This window comes from Anomaloglossus baeobatrachus, chromosome 5 (assembly GCF_048569485.1).
Source record: "Anomaloglossus baeobatrachus isolate aAnoBae1 chromosome 5, aAnoBae1.hap1, whole genome shotgun sequence".
Classification (NCBI taxonomy): Eukaryota; Metazoa; Chordata; class Amphibia; order Anura; family Aromobatidae; genus Anomaloglossus; species Anomaloglossus baeobatrachus.
Window position 1 is genome coordinate 67,446,868 of NC_134357.1, and position 22,775 is coordinate 67,469,642.

The window sequence follows — 22,775 nt, forward strand, 5'->3', positions numbered from 1 at the left end:
TACTACAGGAGATGGAATCCTGGACAGTATTGGTGGAGTACAAATCCGCAAAGGTCCTGGTGAGCAGACCGGTAAGCTACCCAGTGTGGAAGTGATGAATGTTGAAAATGGTACCAAGGTTCTAAGAAGAACAGAGTGCTGTGCTGAAGGGCGTAACACCCTGGTAGAAGGCGATGACTTCTACCAAGAGAAGGCAGAGGGTGACACTGCAGAGACCCAAGTGGAAGTTGGAGGGAATGCAGTGAAGTCCCAAGACACAGCTGGTGCTGTAAAAGTGGAAAGAGCCTCTGAGGAAGAGGTGAAGTCTGGATGTGAGGTCTCATCAGAAGCTGAGAGCCTGACTGACTCAGTGGGTAAGACCAAGACCGCAGACAATAAGATTGACTCAGCTAAGAGCCGGAAACCCAGAGGCTCTGAGGCTGGGGCTGAACCCGAGGTCTCATCAGGAGCTGAGAACCTGACTGACTCAGTGAGTAAGACCAAGATCGCAGACAAGAAGATTGGCTCAGCTAAGAGCCTGAAGCCCGAAGGCTCTGAGGCCGGGGCGGAACCCGAGGCATGTGTAACTCAACAGGTGAAGCCTTTGGTGGAGAATATGGAGGAAGGCAAGAGACCTCAGGAACAGTCTAGTGTCCTTGACAGTGAAGGAAGCAGACCAGTCTTCAAGTGCCGGATAGACGTGCCGGAAGACTTAAGAGAAGCCTGTGCCAGTGAGAAGGTGCATGAGAGATTCCAGAAGGCAGTAGGGGCCTGTAAAGTGTACTTTGCCGCAGAGACTAATCAGTTGGTGGTGTGCTCTTTCAGTGATGTCACAAAGAAGCGAGTGGCAATCCTGAGTGATATGCACCTACGGTGTCTTCGTGCGAAGTGGATCAGCACTGCAAAGAAGGATGAAGACACCAGACGCTTGGCGCAGCTGACCGCAGGCTTTCAAGAAGTGGTGGTTGTGAAGAAAGCATTAATTGGACTGGCATTGAGAGCACTAAGAAATAATATTAAGCAAGCCAGGAAGGTTCCAGGTGTCACAGCTGTGCATTTAGATAAAGACAGTGGAACATTTCGTATCTATGGGACAACTGCAGAAGCGGTGAAGACAACTCGACGGTTGTTGGAGTTTGTAGAAGAGATCATGCAAGTGCCCAGAGAGATGGTCTTGAGGCTTATTGGACGACATGGAAGAGCGATGCAGGAGATGGTTGATAAGACCGGTGTGACGACATTAAGAATTGATATTCATAACGAAGCCAGGAGGCCCTGTGAAGTCGGTTTGGTTCCCTGTGCCATTGTGGGCACAACTGGGTGTGTTGAAGATATACAAGCCCTCCAAGAATACCGTTTGGGATACCTGGAAGAGTTAAAACAATTGAATCGAGAAAGACAGAGGATTGCAAACCAACTTCGCCAAGTTGGTGTGGGATGGTGACCATATAGGGGCTTTGGCCCAGAAGAGAAAGGTGGCCCGCTCGATGAACGTGTTGCTTCAGAGGACAAAAGCAAGTCCAATGGTAAAAGGAGCCAGGGTCATAGAGGACCCAGGTATTCATCGGGCTATAGCACAGACTCTGAAAGGTCTCAGTCCTGTGAGACACAATCCAAAGGACTGAACGAAAGTAGCGATGTGTCGTTAGCCAATGTTGTTGACAAGAGAGTGCACAATCCGAGAAACAGACGACGATGCCCAGGTAGAAGAGCCTACGATAGATTTATACACAGACTCTGCGGAAGGCCTGGATATGGCGCCTCTTCTGGCAGTTCACCGCTGAGGCCCCTCGATAGTAACCCCTCTAGTGGTCGGGATAGCTCAGGGTTAGACAGAATGGTAGTATCGACTGGGAGAGAGACTCCATCCTACACTGACCGTGGGTGGCAGCCTTGTAGAGCTGGGACTGACCAGGGGGCGTATGAGAGAGTTCGCTGGGGAGGGTCCGGTGACTGTGACGGACGGTACGTCAAGGGCTGTAGTCCGGGGCGGACAGAGCGGGTGCTCTTGTCCGCTATTTCAAGGTGCCAAAACCCCCCAGCTTTGGGCAGAGGGGGAGGATATGTGATATAATCACTGGTACTGTGCTGAGAGGGTTAAGGTGTGTTACCTGGGCCGGGTCTGTTGTGGACAGCTAATGAGATAGGTGGAGTAGCTGTTCACCAAAACTCCACCTCGGGGTGTGGTCCCAGGAATGAAATTCAGGTCTCTGGACACACCCATGGCCCTGCACTGAAGTTCCTGTGCTGGAGGAAGTAGCTGGGTGTATTGGTGGGTGGAGGTAAGGAAACAGCGTCTGAGAAGGCTCTGCAGGGACTTATGGACTGAACATAATCTGAAGGGCTGAGGTTTGGGAATGTACCTGTTTTCCTGCCTGTACATGCCATGTGATGTCCGTACCAGCGCGGTGCTTTATGAAGTTGAATAAAGCAGGCTGTGATCTTAAGAAACTGTGCCTCCTGTGTCTACCTGAAGCCCTCATGCTGAGCGAGTAACCCCCTATGTTGCAAGGTGCAACGTCACAGTCCCTACACTAAATATAAACATAGCAACAAAAAGAGGAAAATATCCTCCAAAAATTATTACTTACAGCAAGATGGGCTGCACTGTGTACATCGCCCTGGCCAAAAACTAGTACTCTAGCAGGATACAGCTAAACCCCCACTAAAGTGGAAGCGTCACAGGTGCAGGAGGAGCAAATCACACACACACACCTCCATGGAATGGAGGAGGGCGATTGCTAGATGATAAAACTGCACACTAGTGGCTTGCATAGAGCGCTGTTCACATATGCAGATAACACAGTCACAAACCTGCAGCCTATTAGGTGACGCCCATACTATTAGATCAGGCGGGCTGCCAAGCCGTACCCCACTGTGTATCTTGCATCTGTTGGGCCTTGCACTGTAGAGTGTCTGTCCGTGCATGATACACAGTGGGATACGGCTTGGCAGCCCGCCTGATCTAATAGTATGGGCGTCACCTAATAGGCTGCGGGTTTGTGACTGTGTTATCTGCATATGTGAACAGCGCTCTATGCAAGCCACTAGTGTGCAGTTTTATCATCTAGCAATCGCCCTCCTCCATTCCATGGAGGTGTGTGTGTGTGATTTGCTCCTCCTGCACCTGTGACGCTTCCACTTTAGTGGGGGTTTAGCTGTATCCTGCTAGAGTACTAGTTTTTGGCCAGGGCGATGTACACACTGCAGCCCATCTTGCTGTAAGTAATACTTAATTTTTGGAGGATATTTTCCTCTTTTTGTTGCTATGTTTATATTTAGTGTAGGGACCTACAAGCATGAGGTTCTGTAACGCGGGTTGTAGGCTTACGTTTTTATGGCCATAAATACCAACAAAAACCTCATATTTATTTTTTTGGACAGGATACAGCCAGGCCCCTTCCTGTTGGGCCTTGCACTGTAGAGTATCTGTCCGTGCATGATACACAGTGGGGTATGGCTTGGCAGCCCGCCTGATCTAAAAGTATGGGCGTCACCTAATAGGCTGCGGGTTTGTGACTGTGTTATCTGCATATGTGAACAGCGCTCTATGCAAGCCACTAGTGTGCAGTTTTATCATCTAGCAATCGCCCTCCTCCATTCCATGGAGGTGTGTGTGTGATTTGCTCCTCCTGCACCTGTGACGCTTCCACTTTAGTGGGGGTTTAGCTGTATGTGGTGCCCTGGACAAGCCAGGACATCACAGGTACTACAACAACACACCCCACACCCCGGTTAGGCACATCAGTCACACACACAAATCCTTGTTGCCTCCCTTCAGGGGCTGATGTCAACACCAGGTGGGGTGGAGCCAGGCGGTTGGCCCCACCCACCGAGGAGTTCACAGTCCTGGAGGCGGGAAAAGGAAGGCAGTTCAGGGAGAGAACAGTTTGAGAGTTGAGGGAAGTGGTAGTGGAGCAGACTGGCCGTGTCCGGGAACGTGGGCTGGGGCACAAACAGCACGGTTGGCAGACGGTGGTGACCGTCTGCAGGCGAGGCCGATTGACGCACAACCGTAAGGACCGGGGACGGGCGGTGGCCTGCCGGTACCGGACCGGGGAGCGAAGAGAAGCCAGCACCATTTGGCAGGGCCTAGGCTTGGAGTCGCCGTTAAACCGGTCAAATCCGTCAGCGACGGGAACCTCCGGAGTTTCCCAGCAGCAAAGACCTGACTGAAGGCAACCGCTCAACCGTGAAGGGAAATACAGCTACCGCCACAGCTAGAGTTCCCAGGGCCAGAGCCTGCGGGCATAAAGGGGCTCCTCTGGCAAATACACCGCTGGGGAGCGGGTTACCGGTGGGAAGCCATCGGAGCCGACAACACATCACGGGTGCAGGGAGAGACAGTCACCGCCAACCTACCGGGAGTGACCATCGCAGCCGGCTGCGGGACCCGTCCATCCATCCATTTGTTTTACCAGAGACTCCGTCTACGTCATTGGCTGAGTGAGTACCACCGTGCCGTCTGGCACCGCGATGCCCCCGCGACCCTGCACCTCACCAAACCCCACCATCCACCCTTCAGTCACCATCATTGGGCCCCGGGACCACCAAATCCCCCTACCCACGGAGGGGAGAGAAAAACATCTCGGCTGCTCCCTGTCATCGCTCCCGGGATCCCCGTCCAGAGCAGCGGTGGTGTCCCATCCTCACCATAACCGTAGGTGGCGTCACGGACAACATCCCCAAACCAAACCATCCCTTTTTCACTCACGGGCGAGGAGCGCCGCTCGAGTCCCCGGATCCGGCCCACCGCTCAAGCCACCGAGCAGCAGCAGCAGCGCCGGACCCGAGCGTTGGTGAGCGCAGCGCCCCGCCGCCCGCGACAACTATCCTGCTAGAGTACTAGTTTTTGGCCAGGGCGATGTACACACTGCAGCCCATCTTGCTGTAAGTAATACTTAATTTTTGGAGGATATTTTCCTCTTTTTGTTGCTATGTTTATATATATAGTGTGCAAAGTGCCCCTAAGGGCGTGCAATATGTCGTCGGGGTCACGGAATTCGTGACGCACATCCGGCATCGTTAGAGATGTCGTACCGTGTGACACCTCCGAACGACTGTTAACGAGCAAAAATACTCACCTTATCTCGTTGACACGTTGTTCATTTCCATAATGTCGTTCCTCCTTCTGCGCGCTGGTTGTTCGTCATTCTCGTGGCAGCACACATCGCTATGCGTAACACCCTGGGAACGACGAACAACAACTTACCTTCGTCCTGCCGGCAATGAGGAAGGAAGGAGGTGGGCGGGATGTTACATCCCGCTCGTCTCCGCCTCTCTGCTTCTATTGGGCGGCCGCTGTGTGACATCTCTGTGACGCCGAATGTCCCTCCCCCTTCAGGAAGAGGATGTTCGCCGCCCACAGCGACGTCGTTAGGGAGGTAAGTACGTGTGACGGGGGTTTAACAACTTTATGTGACACGGGCAATGATTTGCCCGTGACGCACAAACGACGGGGGCGAGTGCGATCGGTCATGCGATCGCACGATAAATCGTTGCTTGTAACGCCGCCCTAACTCCCAATCCACTAGGGAAGGAGATTCCCAGGTCGGAGCAGAATGCAGAACGACATGACCATCTTTCACCGCTATGAGGGCAAACGGGAATCTCCAGCGATAACAGATGCCTTGGTCTTTTAAGGTCGCAAGGAGTCGTTGTAGGTGTCTTCTTTTCTGTAAGGTAATCCAAGATAGGTCAGGAAACAATTGAATCCGAGTCCCTTGATATTCGATTCACTTCATTGCGCGTGCTTTAGCCATTATGGACTCTTTCAGCTGGAAGTCATGGACACAACATATATTATCGCGGGATTGGTTCTGGGGTCTCTTGGGGTGAGGTGCTCTATGCGCTTTGTCCAATTTTATCCTATGAGTTCTGGGGTGCTCCAATACCAGATTAAATATGGTTTCAAGTATGGCTTGGACATCTTCATTGCCTGAGGCTTCCGGAACACCGCATACTTGGATATTTTTACGGCGGCCTCTGTTGTCCAGATCCCCCAGATGCTTATTAGTTTCACTCTAAGCTCGAGCATATGAAGTCATATTTTTCTGTAGTTTGATATATTGTCTGTTGACATCATGATCCTTTTCCACTCTATCCGCCAGCAGCTTAACATCTTGGCAAATTGAATTAATTTCTGACTTGCAAGCGTCTTTTACTTCCTGTTGAGTCACCAGAGCAGATAGCGAGGGCGTAGAGTCTAATGCCGGCGGCACACGGTACAATATATCGGGCGATATGTCGTTGGGGTCACGTCGTTAGTGACGCACATCCGGCATTGTTTGACATATTGTACCGTGTGACACCTCCAAACGACTGAACGAGCAAAAATACTCACCTTATCGTTGGTCGTTGACACGTCGTTCATTTTCAAAATGTCGGTCCTCCTTCTGTGCTCCGGTTGTTCATCGAGGCAGCACACATCGCTCCGTGTGACACCCCGGGAACGACGAACACAGCTTACCTGCGTGCCGCCGGCAATGCGGAAGGAAGGAGGTGGGAGGGATGTTACGTCCCGCTCATCTTCGCCCCTCCGCTTCTATTGGCCGGCCGCTGTGTGACGTCGCTGTGACGCCGAACGTCCCTCCCCCTTCAGGAAGAGGATGTTCGCCGCCCACAGCGAGGTCGTCCGGAAGGTAAGTGCATGTGACAGGGGGTTAACGACTTTGTGCGCCACGGGCAACTAATTGCCCGTGACGCACAAACAACGGAGGCGGGTACGATCGCTCGTTCGATCGCAATATAGATCGTGCCATGTGACGCCGGCCTAAGTCCATATCCACTGGGTCTGCCCAGGCAGTTTTATTTTTTGCCTGACTACCTTTATGGGTTGATTGCCTTTGGGACTTTGGTAGCATAGGAGCTCCCACAGGCCGGATTCCCTTAATAAGAAACTTGTCCAAAGAGGTCACAGCAGCCGGTTGCACCCTTAATGGTCAATATAACCAGCCTGGTCTCCTGCTCCTCCCCAGCCCAGCCAGGTCATCTCTTCAGCAGTACAGTGTATTGTGTCCTCTTCCAGTAAAGCTTATTTGTGCAAGTCTATCAAGCTAGTGGCTGTCCACTTGTTTCCTCTTTATGGGCAGTAAGGCAAGCCTCCCGCTATGCAGACATTATGCAGGGACGAGAGCCACTCTCATAGCTCCCTTTTATGTTCCTCTTACAGCAGATGAATGTCCCGTATTATCTTTATTTTTAATGGGAAAAAGGGGATGTCTTGAATTTTTATGTATTTTTTTTCAGATTTTTTTAAAATTGTATTTGTTTTAGTTTTAACCCTATTTATGAGACCCCTTAAGGGAGTTGAACCTGCAATTGTCAGTCCACAGTATTGCTGCCTATAGTAAAAATCATGATCTTTTTGAAGCCCTGCCACAGGCAGAGTGTCAAAGGAGCTCCATAATGACAAGCACTGAGGTCTTCAACAGACCTCTGGTTGTCATAAAAACCCATTCACAATCCAAGATCACATCACGAGCTCACCGATGGGCACATAAAATGAGGCACCCACATGCTGGTATGTTGTTTAAAAGCTCTGCTCAATGAATGGCTATGAAAAGCAAATGCTGGCTGAATATCACAGCCATCATCTGCCGGGAAAGATGCTGTCTCAGCTTATGATATAACTGTACGTCATATGTTGGTAAGGGGTTAAATCCATAAATTTGAGATGTGATGTATTAGCACCTCTCTGGGGAAAATGAAACATTACATTGTTTTTATGGAAACAAATTGTCTGCTTGTGTAATGCATGGATCTGAAAAATCCTCCAGATAAACAAACCCCTTTGTAGTCACTCTCTGCTCTGAAGGAGGATTGCAAATCAAAAAGGTCCATGGAGCTGTGCCGCCCCCGTGCCAGCAGCCGGTGCTGCTCGAATCCGGATCTACGGTATGGCTCAAGGGGTTCTCCGGACCCGGGGGTCGCGCGGACACTCCGAATAAAAGGGGACGTATTTATACGGGTTTGGTTGTAAAATGTCTGTGACGCCACCCACGGTGTGTGGTGAGATGTAGCACCACCGCTGTCGTTGCAGGGGCTCCCGGGGATGTTGGGCCGGTAGCTGAATGTTAACCCCTCCGTGGGTAGGGATGGATGTCCCTGGGCCCAGAGTCTCTATGCTGAGGATGGTGATTGCAGGGGCCAGCGCACCAGGTCAGGCCGGGGGTGTTACTCACGGTCAAATAAAGCACACAAGTTCTGTGGTAAACCAAGGTGATGGTGGCCGGCTGCCGCAGACTGGTGTATCAGGTCCCACACCCGGGCTAGTAGTCAATGCCTTTCTCCTCTGCACTCGTGTTGCTCAACGATGGACTTCCCGGTATGTAACACGGGGAGTCTGCTCCCGGTCCTTTGGTTGGGAGCTGTGCCCGTCTGACACTGACCCTTGGGATCTATGGGCCCTGGCGGTTGCCCCATCCCTCTCTGTGGGTGGTGGTCTACTTTTCGGGACTTAGGTTGGGACAGGACCTAAAATCCTGCCCTCAATTGGGTAATTAGCTAGGCCGTTGGTGCCGGTCCTGGCTTCAGGGTCCAAGTACCCCCTCTGTGCACAGTTTCCGGGTCGGTTCTCCGGTGTCGGCATCGGCGGGCTGCAACCCTGTCCTGGTCCACCTCGGATCTCCGGCAGCCGTCTTCCCGTCTCCTACTGGCACTGGCTACTATCTGCCACCTAGCCAAGGTGTCAGGGCTCCGACCCTGGTACCTGTCAGCTTGCAGTTTAGGCCTTGATAGCCTGAGTTCGCCTCCTTCACTCCACTCTGAACTTGACTCTAGACTTCTTTCTTTTTTCCCGCCCAGGGCTCTCTAGACCCCTAGTTGGGCGTTCACTTACCGCCTGGTCCTGCCCACTGGTGTGCCTGTCCTTCCCTGAGGGGAGTGACTAGGGTTTCAGGTCGGCTGATTTAACCCTTAGTGGGATGGGTGTTGTGCGGGGGCCTATGTGTACATCTACCTGGTTTTACAGAGCGCTACAGAGCCTCTGTTTGGAGTCTCGACATGGAAAATAGCCAGATATCCCTCCAGGAAGGACCTAGCCAAGAAGTGGCTCTTTTTAGGAGACCACCATAACCACCATATTAAGTGGCTCTTTTAGTCAATATCCTACTTCACACTGATGAGGGGCAATACCCCGAAACAGCTGTCTGTGGATGGATACCTGTCCTTGGTATTTCCCTTGTCATATCTTTAAACTTGTCAAAAGCTGGATATTGACTAAAAGGGCCACTTAATATGGCGGTTATGGTGGTTTCCTACAAAGGAGCCACTCCTTGGCTAGGTCTTTCCCAGAGGGATATCTGGCTATTTTCCGTGTCGAGACTCCTAACAGAGGCTCCCCTGACCTTTTTGATTTGCATACTTCCCAGGGGGCAATGAACCGAGAATTTCACTGTGTTGAGTGCCTTCGCTGGCTGCCGGCAGTGTGTTCTCTGACTGGTCTCGCTGAGATCAGTGATTGTTTTGTCTTGCTGATGGAGAATTGGAAGAGGCTAGCAGTTCTGAACATTATAAATGTGGAATATCCAAACAGGGATTTTTTTTTAATCAAAACAATCCCTTTAGCTGAAGGAATCAAAAACGTAAAATAGAGACTACCTGGAACTATCTTTCTGAGGACTAATTTACAGGGGCTAACATATCCCAGTACTTTTTTGAAGAACTCTCTTACTAACAAAAGTTTAAAAAAAAACATGTCCTGGTCAGCCTGACACCTGCAGTTAATGATTGAAGTATCCTGGAATAATTATGTAGCGGCTGCTTTGATTGGTATTGTTATAAAGGTCTCTAAAATAAATAGTGTATTTAATTTATGGTGTCATTATAATCATTTTCAGTTTAACATTACACAAAGGAAAAGCCATTTCTCACATAAAGAAATACTTTCTCCTATGAAGAATTAGCTCTTAACTATTAAATGCAAAATTGTTCAAGATTTAAATTGGACGTGTATTTAGATATCACAGATCTGAACTTGAATGTGAAACTTTGTGATTACAGCTGGGTGGACTCAAAGAAAATCAATACCTGTGGGTCACTGCTAAATTTAAAAAAAAAACAAATCCGGTCAGGAATCTGGTACCCATCTAAACCTATGGAAACCAGAATCCGGAGATTAAAAATGTTGGTAGAAGGAGCTATGGGGGTAGGAGCGCGCACGGTGTACTCACCGAACCTCCGTCATGGCAGCAAGCTGCTTCCAGGTCACACTTTCCCTTCCAAAGCTGACAATTAACCCTCATTGAATATTCACTGCATTCCCCGCCCACCGGCGTGTGTTATTGGTTGGAGTTAGACATGCCCCCACCATGAGTGTCAGCGTGTCAGCTGACTGCAACCAATCACAGGCCCCAGGATGGCCCGTGGGCGGAGAATGCAGTGCAAATGTCTGCGGGTCAGTATCTTGGTGTATAAATAATTGAATAAATAAAACAATCGGCGTAGGGTTTCCCTATATTCTGATACCAGCACAGATAAAGCCCACGGCTGCAGCCCCTAGCTGTAAGGCTTTATCGTGGCTGTGTATCAAAATAAGGCTGGAGTCACACCAGTGGCAAATTATAATGACGGCAATCTGGGCTACCGCCCGGGGCCCGGAACTCCAGGGGGCTCATGCTTCGAAAAGTAAATTTCCCCCATTTTTTTTTTTTTTCCAAATTTTTTATTAAATTTTTTCAATTTTTATAAACATAACAAAGACCTTCATGGTTACAAAAGAAGAACATTCCTCTGACAGAATAAAACATAATAGGGGATATTGCCCCAACTTAAAATTCCATACTGCTCTTTGGTAAGCAATCATACATGTTGAACCAAAACAAAGTTTTTATGAAATAGCATAGACAATACAGGTCATTTAGGTCGTTAAAACCCGTGTCAACCCTAGGTATTTCCGAAGTTGCTGACGTGTCCCGATATACCCTTATCTGCTCATCATCTCCGCTCTCCACAACCCACTACTGGATGATTGTTAATTTACCCAAGTTGTCTTGGATATCATTCAAGAGATACCACTCTGAGTGTGTAAAAGGTGTCATCACATTATTTATTTCTCCCGGGGTAAATTGGCGTTCAATAAAGTTTCTCCATCTCCCAAAAAACTTGCCTGTCAACCTGTCTTTGTCCCTTTCCGCTGCCATTTTTTTCTAGTCTCAATAGGTTATGTAATTCGCCAATGACTTCCTTCTGTGTATCCAGTGTTTTAAAATACATCGTTTGGCTATCATGGCTATGTCATGTAGTATTGCAAAATTTTTCTGTCCCTGCGTCTCCGAACCCCCTCTTACTCCTTTCTCAAAGGAGTGAAAAATCCACACCATTAACTCTAAATCACTAGAAATTCCCCATGTTGCTCTAACAAATGCCCTAACTTGATTCCAAAACCCCTGAATTTTCTTACATTCCCATAATCCATGTAACATATCTGTTTTCTCTTCTTGACACTTAGGACATCGCATATCTCTTCCTGGTATATTGAATCCCAAGATAGCCCTATGTAAGATTCTAAATTGAGTGTCCCTCCATCTCTCATTAGTGACATGTTTCCGCACTTGTACCCAACCCTTCAATATGGTGCCCACCACTTCTTGTCCTTTCAATTGTTTCCCCCAAGCTGTTAGGGTACGGCTATCTTCCCTAGATATAAGCACCCCCCAAAATATTCGGTAGATATGAGAGACATTGACACTTGCTACATCACCTTCCATAAGTTCATCAATCAAACTTCTGTTCAGTTCCCTTCCAAGCTCACTCAGATCTCCAAGCACCCCAAATTTTAATTGTTCATATTGGATAATATGCGAGCTATTGAGGTCATACTTATCTAGCACTTCTTTGCCTGTCATCCACCTTCTCTCCTCCACATTCATAACATCTTTCACCCACCTAATGCCCTTCTCTTTCCATCTAATAAACAGCTTGTTTTCTCTTCCCAAGGGGAAGTTTGGAGATGCCCAAGGGTTCAAGTACTTAGACACTTTCCATGAAAGACTCAGCTTCTTTCTCACTGATTTCCAGGTTAACATAGTGTCTCGGAATGTGATTGAGCTCCTTATGTGCCTTTCCACCTTGGACAGTGGAGAGTGTAGAATGGACGTCAAATCCCATGGTGATGCATACTTAGCTTCCATACCGTAGTCTGAGTGCCTACTCGTCCCTCTCATCAAATCCAACACATGCCTCATTATACACACCAGATTATATCCCCGAACATCTGGGAAGCCAAGTCCTCCCTCCTCCGCTGACTTCATCAGTGTACGCAATTTTATTCTGGGTTTCCTTCCCCTCCATACAAAATCCGCATACGCAGAGTTCAGTCTATTCACATCCTTTAGTTTTAGTAATCACGGGATTGTCTGGAATGGATATAGTAATCTAGGAAAGCTCATCATTTTTATCAGGTGACATCTTGCCAGAAGTGGTAGAGGCAGACCCTTCCATCCCTTAATTTGTGTTATAATTTTCCTTATTAACGGTCCGTACTTTAGCTCGTAGATCGATTCCATCGTTCTCCCTATATGTATTCCCAGGTATTTAATTGAAGTCTGTGCTATAGGGATGCCACAGAAACAACCCTCCCTTGCGTCTCCCCCTGTTGGTCCTTGAGGCCCCCTCAGAAACATGATCTCGCACTTTTTCTTGTTTAGCTTAAATCCCGATATTAGTCCAAATTTCTCAATCAAGGCAAGAGTCTGTGGTAAATCTGCGCTGGGGTCCCCCATATACAGTATAACGTCATCAGCAAAAAGCGCTATCTTTATTTCCATTTCCCTTATCTTGATCCCTTTAAAGCTGTTCTGTCCCTGTAAAATTCTTGATAAAGGTTCAATTGCCAGGTTGAATAGGAGGGGGGATAGCGGGCAACCTTGTCTTGTTCCCTTCATCAAAGGGAACACGTCTGATAGAAAGCCTGGAGTGTGTATCCTAGCTCCCGAGTTGGCATATAGTGTTCTGATATAAAGTCTCATTTTGCCTACTAATCCTATGGCCTCCATTACCTTGTCTAACCAGCTCCAGTCTACATTATCGAACGCTTTTTCAGCGTCAAGAGAAACTAGGGCTGGTTTTGCCCCTTTCCCAGTGCACTCTAATCTCACCACGTCTAACACTAGAATTGTCCTCCGGATGTTAGTGACAGCATTTCTCCCTTTAATAAACCCCACCTGGTGTTCTGTAATGATCCTAGGTAAAATCATGGCCAATCTGTTAGCCATGATCTTGGACATTATTTTTAAATCCTGGTTTATAAGTGATATGGGCCTATAGCTAGAGGGATCATCTAGATCTTTGGTCCCCTTGGGGAGTAGTTTGATACATGCTACATTAGAATTTTTGGGAATTTCCCCTCCTTCCAGGAATGCGTTAAATACAGCCGTAAGATCCGGCGAGATCAGATCCTTCATAGCCTTGTAAAATTCGCTATTAAAACCGTCAGGTCCCGGTGCCTTGTTGGTGTTAAGGTCCCCAATTGTTCTCATTACTTCCTCCACTGTAATAGGTGCATTCAAGGCACTCAAGTCTTCCTCATTTAACCTGGGCATGTGTGCTTGTCTCAGCCATTCTGCCTCGTCAGTCATGTCATTATCTCCTGGCCCATATAATTTTCTATAATAATCTCCCAGCAGTTTATTAATTTCCTTAGGGTCCGTGGTCGCCCCTCCCCCCTTTGTTTTCAGTTTGGGGATCACTGTCATCTTTCTGCTGCCCCTTGCCAGGTTTGCCAACATTCTCCCCGCCTTGTTGCCGAATCTATGCAACTCAGCTTCTTTGTGCGACCAGAATAATTGTTCCTTCCTTTTGGCCCAATCGTCAAATCCCCTTTTCGCCTCCAACCATCTGTCTTTAGCTGTGGGAGATCTGTTTGCCAAGTACTTAGTGTAAGCTACCCGCACTGCTTCACTCAGGGCATTATAGTTTTCATTCGTTTTTCGTTTGATCATGGCCGCATACCCCATCAATCGACCCCTCAGTACCGCCTTTGCCGTTTCCCAATATAACACTGGTGTCCCTTTATGTTCCTTGTTGTCTTCTATGAATTCTCCCCACCACTCTTGCAGTATTTTTTGGAAGTTTTCTTGTCTAAGAAGAAACGATGGAAATCTCCATATGATATCTGTACCTCTCTTGAATTTTTCTCTAATGCCCAATCTCACTGGACTATGGTCTGATATTACCATGTTCTCTATCTCACAGTTTTGTACTCCATTCACTAGGTTTTGAGATATCCAGAACTGGTCAATACGTGACCAACTATCATGTGGGTGTGAAAAGTGCGTATATTCTCTATCATGCGGATGCATTAGTCTCCAGATATCTTTCAATCCTACATCTTCTAATGTTACCTCTCTATTGTCTGACCTCCTGTCCACGTTTCCTACTCCCTCCTCCCTCCTCCTCCTATCCTCCGCTGAGTCTGGAACTGTGTTAAAGTCTCCTCCCACTATTATGTTAGTCCCCCCCCTCTGTTAGTAATCTGGCCTTTATGCCTTCATGAAAGGAGTTCTGTTGTGCGTTTGGACCGTAAACATTATAAATACTAAGTTTGCCCGCTGGACTAATGATTGTTAAGTGTTGCCACCTTCCCTTGTCATCAGCCTCGTGTCTCTACTTCATGACTTAGTTGTTTATTTATAAAAATCATGGTACCCGCTTTCCTGCCTTGTGCCTCCGCCCCGTATACGGTGCCCACCCAGTGTTTCTTCATGCGGAAAAAATCCTCCTTCCCCAAGTGCGTTTCCTGTAATAGTACAATGTCTGTTTTAAGTCTTTTCAGGTGTCTCAATATCATTGCTCGTTTGTTAGGAGATATCAGACCTTTAACGTTCCACGTAATTATTTGTACCATGGTTACTAATGCATTCTGCTTTTGCTGGTTCCTCTCCTGTGGGCCCTAGCTTCCCGATAGACGAGACAATCATCACTAAATACCTTGTTAGCCCCCCAAAGTTGACACTTCCCTTCCCCACCTTGTAAGTATAACAAAAGTAACAAAAAACAAGTAACTGTGAAACATGTTCTCCCTATCCAGAAATTTTTGGCACTTTTCGCCATGTTAGTGACTTCCACTTTTCCTGACCAAACCATTAAGCTCCCTAGTCCCCCCCCCCTTAAAGTATACATTTTATCCCCGGACTATCATGAACGCGCCCCGAATGATATGAGGACTGGAGTTTGAGACAATATGTTAAAACCTCTTAAGAAGAAGAGAAAAAAAAAGGAAATTCGGGTCCAACTTAGCTCTGAGTCCTGGAAACCATCCTGACGTTCAGATTAGATCCCCTTCAATTGTGTCTGTATGCCGATCTTGGACAAAGGAAAGAGGAGGTAAGGGAAGAGGGGGAAAGAAAAAAAAAAAAAAAAAAGGGAAGAAAAAAAAAAAAAAAAGAAAAGAAAAAAGAGGGGGGAAGGTGAAGCAGGGAGTCAAAGGAGGAGGCCCAAAAATTGGCACATAACCTCCCCTTCCACCTCTCACGACCCCTCGCCCCTCTCTCCTTGACAAAAAATACAAAAGGGATCTATTTGATTTCAGTTGTCCTGAATCTTCCCCAAGACTTAGTCTCTGTGATCCGTGCGAGGAGTAGGTTGTTGTAATCCTGGGCTTGTTCTCCTCTCCTTTCTGCTCTCATCTTGCATTTGCCCTCCGAGATGTTCCAGATCTTTTCCTGGGCTCATGGAGAATCTTCTTCTGTTGCTTCCCTCTTCACTAGATCCTCTCCCCTGTCCATCTGGCCGGGACTTGTCTGGCTCTGCCATGATAGCATTTTCTGCTTCTTTATAATCTTTGTAGTAAGCAAACGAGCCATTGGGGTTTTTAACTCTTAGGGGTGCTTCACACACAGCAAGCTCACTGCCGAGATCGCTGCTGAGTCACGCTTTTTGTGACGCAGCAGTGACCTCATTAGCGATCTCGCTGTGTGTGACACTGAGCAGCGATCTGGCCCCTGCTGCGAGATCGCTGCTCGTTACACACAGCCCTGGTTCGTTTTCTTCAAAGCCGCTCTCCTGCTGTGACACACAGATCGCTGTGTGTGACAGCAAGAGAGCGACAAATGAAGCGAGCAGGGAGCAGGAGCCGGCGTCTGACAGCTGAGGTAAGCTGTATCCAAGATAAACATCGGGTAACCAAGGTGGTTACCCGATATTTACCTTAGTTACCAGCCTCTGCAGCTCTCACGCTGCCTGTGCTGCCGGCTCCGGCTCTCTGCACATGTAGCTGCTGTACACATCGGGTTAATTAACCCGATGTGTACAGCAGCTAGGAGAGCAAGGAGCCAGCGCTAAGCAGTGTGCGCGGCTCCCTGCTCTCTGCACATGTAGCTGCATTACACATCGGGTTAATTAACCCGATGTGTACTGTAGCTAGGAGAGCAAGGAGCCAGCGCTCAGTGTGCGCGGCTCCCTGCTCCCTGCTCACACTGGTAACTAATGTAAACATCGGGTAACCATACCCGATGTTTACCTTAGTTACCAGTCTCCGCAGCTTCCAGACGGCGGCTCCGTGCAAGCGCAGCGTCGCTTGCACGTCACTGCTGGCTGGGGGCTGTTCACTGGTCGCTGGTGAGATCTGCCTGTTTGACAGCTCACCAGCGACCATGTAGCGATGCAGCAGCGATCCTGACCAGGTCAGATCGCTGGTCGGATCGCTGCTGCATCGCTAAGTGTGAAGGTACCCTTAGTGTAGCAGGGTACATCAGCTGACATTTTATTTTTTGTTATATAGAAATGTGCAAATTTTGCTAAAATCTTTTCTTCTTCTGGATACTTCAGCCGAGTAATCTCCAAAAATCAGCAATCTATTGCCTTGGTAATGTAACGGGCGCTTTCGTTCCCTAAAGGCCCTCAGTATTTCCTCCTTGTGCTTGTAATCTAGATATTTAACTATCACCTGTCTAGCCCTCACCGGGTTTCTCTTGTTGAGATTCTGTTCCTCTCCCTTGTTCGCCTCTTGTTGTCGCAGTGGTCCCACTCTATGAGCCCTTTCTACTCTGAATTTTGCCTTTATGCCTAAGGCCTGAGGTAGCTCCAGCCCACATATATTGTCCAGTTGCCCCAATGAGACCGATTCTGGCAGCCCGACTATACGTAAATTATTTCGTCTCGACCGATTCTCCAAGTCTTCAGCCTTGTCTTTCAGATATTCATTAGACTTCACTAAACTTGCTATTTGTCCTTGCATAGCCAAAATTGTTTCTTCAGAATCAGATATTCTCTGTTCCGTTTCTGCCAATCTAGATGCCTGGACGTTTATCTGCTTTTGCATAGCAGCCAATGATGTTTGTATGGCTGTCTCAATGACCACTTTGATCTCTTTTGACAGATGTGATGTCACTTCTTCAGCTAATTTTTTATAATCTATATTGAGCTCCTGGTTGTACTTGTTTTGGCCTCCAGGTGGTGCTATTGTCTTATATTTCTTATTTTGCACTGAGCTTTTACCTCTCTCTGCCAGCAGTAATTTGCATGCTTGAGACATTGGTGTTCCTGGCTGCTTTTTGTTTTCTTTACAGGGGGTATTAGTGTTTCTGGCATGTAGCTTCTGGTGAGGTTTTTCAGGATTAGGTCCCTCATGTTGCTTGATTATTTTCCCTTCTCTTCCTGCTGCTCCACTGTGCAACCTTTGCTTGCTAACTCCTCCTTCCCCTCTCTCTTCCATGTCCATGTCGCCTTCATCTGCCCACTGAGATCCTCCCTCTTCTGTCCCCTGCATCCATCTCTCCCCAGCCCCCTCCTCTTCTGTCTCATCGCTCACATCTCCTTTATCTCCCCCTCTCCTAATCTGTGTTACCGCGGCTTGCAGCTGGGACTCCGTCCCCTCCTCCATCAGACTCCCCGGCGCCATGTTAATTTCTTCCTCCACACGCTGCACTTCAGAATCATTGCTTCTCCAGGACAACTCGCTGCAGCCAGCACTTCTCAGCAGGTACCGCTCCATGCCTGCTGACTTCTGATTCCCCACTGCGGTCTTTTTGTCTCATCCACGTGTCCGGGTGAGTTATTTTCTGTCGGTTTCTCCGGAGGGGGGGGTGGCAGGAGCTTCCCCTCTATGCTGTCACCTCAGCCAGGACTGGATCCGGAAGTCTTCCCCCATTTTAATCCGCATGAAACTTTTAACAGATGCTGGGTCCGCATGGCCTGCCGCCCGCTCTGCGACACTCAGAGAAAGTGCGGGCGCCGGGTCTCACTGATCAATTGTACTGGTGTCTATAAGACGCTAGTACAACTGAAGCGGTGACCGCCGGAGAGCGACATCAACCATGTGATCAGGTCAGCTGATCACACTGCTGACATCATTCGTCTGCACCGTAGCCTGCATAGGTGGCAAACAACGGTGGTGGTAAGTGCTCCAGTCAGTGTGAGCTGAAGACACCAGAATTGAAGGGGAACAATAGCCGGTGAGGGGGAGATTAAGATAGGTTGGCAGGAAAAAGGAAAAGGTTGTGCCCAAAACGAGGGCTCACCATATAAGTAATGCATATAACACATTTTATTAAAACAGTCAAAAAATACAAAAACTGTACCAGAATCTATTTAAAAACATAAAAAAAATGTATAGACTGCTAATGATCTGAACCCATTTCATATATATATATATATATATATATATATATATATATATATATATATATATATATATATATAATGTTTGGACACATCTTCTCATCTCTAGAAGAACTGTTAAGAGGAGACTTTGTGCAACAGGCCTTAATGGTAAAATAGCTGCTAGGAAACCACTGCTAAGGACAGGCAACAAGCAGAAGAGACTTGTTTGGGCTAAGGAACACAAGGAATGGACATTAGACCAGTGGAAATCTGTGCTTTGGTCTGATGAGTCCAAACTTGAGCTCTTTGGATCCAACCACCGTGTCTTTGTAGAAAAGGTGAACAGATGGACTCTACATCGCTTGTTCCCATCGTGAAGCATGGAGGAGGAGGTGTGATGGTGTGCGTGGGGCTTTGCTGGTGACACTGTTGGGGATTTATTCAATATTGAAGGCATACAGAACCAGCATGCCTACCACAGCATCTTACAGTGGCATGCTATTCCATCCGATTTGCGTTTAGTTGGACCATCATTTATTTTTCAACAGGACAATGACCCCCAAACACACCTCCAGGCTGTGTAAGGGCTATTTGACTAAGAATGAGAGTGATGGGGTGCTACGCCAGATGACCTGGCCTCCACAGTCACCAGACCTGAACCCAATCGAGATGGTTTGGGGTAAGCTGGACCGCAGAGTGAAGGCAAAAGGGCCAACAAGGGCTAAGCATCTCTGGGAACTCCTTCAAGACTGTTGGAAAACCATTTCCAGGACCTACCTCTTGAAGCTCATCAAGAGAATGACAAGAGTGTGCAAAGTAAAGAAAGCAAAAGGTGGCTACTTTGAAGAACCTAGAATATAAGACATATTTTCAGTTGTTTCACACTTTTTTGTTATTTCATTCTACATGTGTTAATTCATAGTTTTGATGCCTTCAATGTGAATCTACAATTTTCAGAGTCATGAAAATAAAGAAAACTCTTTGAATGAGGTGTGTCCAAACTTTTTGTCTGTACTGTATATACAGTGCTGGCCAAAAGTATTGGCACCCCTGCAATTCTGTCAGATAATACTCCGTTTCTTCTTGAAAATGATTGCAATCACAAATTCTTTGGTATTATTATCTTCATTTAATTTGTCTTCAATCAAAAAAAAAAAATGTCATAAAGCCACATTGGATATAATTCCACACCAAACCTAAAAAAGGGGGTGGACAAAAGTATTGGCACTGTTTGAAAAATCATGTGATGCTTCTCTAATTTGTGTAATTAACAGCACCTGTAACTTACCTGTGGCACCTAACAGGTGTTGGCAATAACTAAATCACACTTGCAGCCAGTTGACATGGATTAAAGTTGACTCAACCTCTGTCCTGTGTCCTTGTGTGTACCACATTGAGCATGGAGAAAAGAAAGAAGACCAAAGAACTGTCTGAGGACTTGAGAATCCAAATTGTGAGGAAGCATGAGCAATCTCAAGGCTACAAGTCCATCTCCAAAGACCTGAAAGTTCCTGTGTCTATGGTGCGCAGGGTCATCAAGAAGTGTAAAGCCCATGGCACTGTGGCTAACCTCCCTAGATGTGGAAGGAAAAGAAAAATTAATGAGAGATTTCAATGCAAGAATGTGCGGATGGTGGATAAAGAACCTCGACTAACATCCAAACAAGTTCAAGCTGCCCTGCAGTCCGAGGGTACAACAGTGTCAACCCTTACTATCAGTCGGCGTCTCAATGAAAAGGGATTGTATGGTAGGATGCCCAGGAAGACCCCACTTCTTACCCTGAGACATAAAAAAGCCAGGCTGGAGTTTGTCAAAACTTACCTGAGAAGCCTAAAACGTTTTGGAAGAATGTTCTCTAGTCAGATGAGACAAAAGTAAAGCTTTTTGGGAAAAGCCATCAACATAGAGTTTACAGGAAAAAAACGAGGCATTCAAAGAAAAGAACACGGTCTTTACAGTCAAACATGGTGGAGGTTCCCTGATGTTTTGGGGTTGCTTTGCTGCCTCTGGCACTGGACTGCTTGACCGTGTGCATGGCATTATGAAGTCTGAAGACTACCAACAAATTTTATACACATTTATTGGGCATCAATGGATGACCAAATCAAAGGAGTGACGCCATTTTCCAATAAAAAACAATCTTTATTTAAACATATATTTAAAATATTTTAGCATAAAGGTACCGAATAAAAGAGAGACACTAGCAGGAAAAGTAATTGAATCCCTATGATAGTAACTGGGATATTCACACCAAAATCCAGGTGAGTATGTATATTTCACAGCCAAAAATCATGTGTTTAATGGACCAAATGCAGACTCTGCGATTCTAACAGCGTTATTACCAATACTGCAAATATTCTTCAATGCAAAGTTTCCCTATAAATAATTTGTACTCATAAGAATAAATAAATAAGTAAAAGAGTATATAGGGTCCTTTTGTACAGGAAAAATGATTCAAGAGTGCAGTATAGGTTTCAAATGCACACACATTACCACAGAGTCCGCATACGTCCATAAACAAATAAGAGTCATTAAAGATAGGCTGACATAAAGCACTATAGTATCACACAATTACATCACCTGGATGAAAGTGACCTGCCGTGACCCTCACACTCCGACACGTGTTTCGCAAATGGCTTTCTCGAGGAGCGTGTCAGAGGTGAGGGGCGGGCCGGTTTAAAAGCACCGAGTAACCAATGAAAGATGAAGGACTCTGATCGCGTCATTGCGTCAGAGCATGAAGCAGAGTAATCCAATTAGGCGGCGCATGACAGCAGTTGCCACAGACGCTGGTAAATAGACCTCCCACAAGTCGCGATCACGTGACTGTGATGTCATGACCCATATGATAGTGAGTCATGGCAACCACGTAACGCCATCTGACGCGATGTGGAATGGCCTGCGAGTGGCACGGCGGTCATGCGCACTAGATAATCTGCAATACTTAGAGAAAAACAGAGAGGTATTTCAGCTATTTAATGCCCATTGTAGGCAAATCTAAACAAATGGACATCAAAAAGGCACACCTTTGACTAACGGGATGTCAAGACAACAAATGATTATATATTGCCGTGCACACATTAGAACAAATACTAATACTAACAGCCCTTATTGCCATACATTATCTATGTGACATACTAAAAATCACATTAATCCATAATACAAATAACAGTTGTTTAAACAACAAATTGTTCATCAATCCCTAAAACAGCTTGAAAAGTGGCTCCTTCTCCTGGCTGTCAACGGTCATCGGAAAAGGACATCTCTGTAGGTGTAAAAGTGGTACACTTCATAGGTAATGATAAACCAGATATATGGTAACCTATTAAACTGAAAAAACAGACAAGTAAGATCATATAAAAACAAAAACCCACCAATCACACCTGACTAAAACCAAGTATCCCTATGCAACAAACGCAAAAAGACCCAAAAATGTCATATGAGCACACGACTTAATAACCCCTACTAGACACTGCCAGATTAATTATAAAAAGGCTGAGAACCCCATATTCTCATTCAGCCCATTGGGAGTCAAAGTTCCCAGCCTATAAATCCACTTGCTTTCAAGCTGGGCGAGGAACCTACCGAGATCACCCCCCCTAGTCCCGAGAGACACAAGATCAATACGCTTCGCTCCCAACAAGGTGGAATTGCAGCCATGAAATTTTTTATAATGTCTGGGAATAGTTTTTAACAGACTTTCATCGGCAATGCCTTTAGGTTTTTCAATGTCCAAACAGTGCTCACGGATTCTAACTTTTAACTCCCTCGTGGTCAGCCCTACATAAACCTTTTTGCATGGGCACTCAATCCTATAAATCACTCCTTTTGAGGAACACGTGATCCGATGTCTGATATCAAACTCACGTGATCCATCAAAATTATGAAATTTCTTGGATTTCACAAGGTTGGCACACGCCTTACAGATGCCGCAAGGAAAAAAGCCTACTGGTAGTGGTTGACTGGACATGCTAGTCCGAGATGGTTCATAATTACTGTGGACCAGCATATCTCTCAAGTTTTTACCACGCTTGGCCACAATAGATGGTCGTAATGGGAGAATTCTTTTTAAAACCAGATCCGTCAATAGAATATTCCAATGTTTTTGAACAATTGTCCTCATTCTATCCCACTTGTTATTATAAGTGGTAATAAGACGCAATGTCTGGTCATTTTTTGCTTTCACAGTGTTGGAGAAAAGGAGAGAGTTTCTAGATGACCTTGCTGCTCTCCTAAAACCATGCCTTATTGTCCT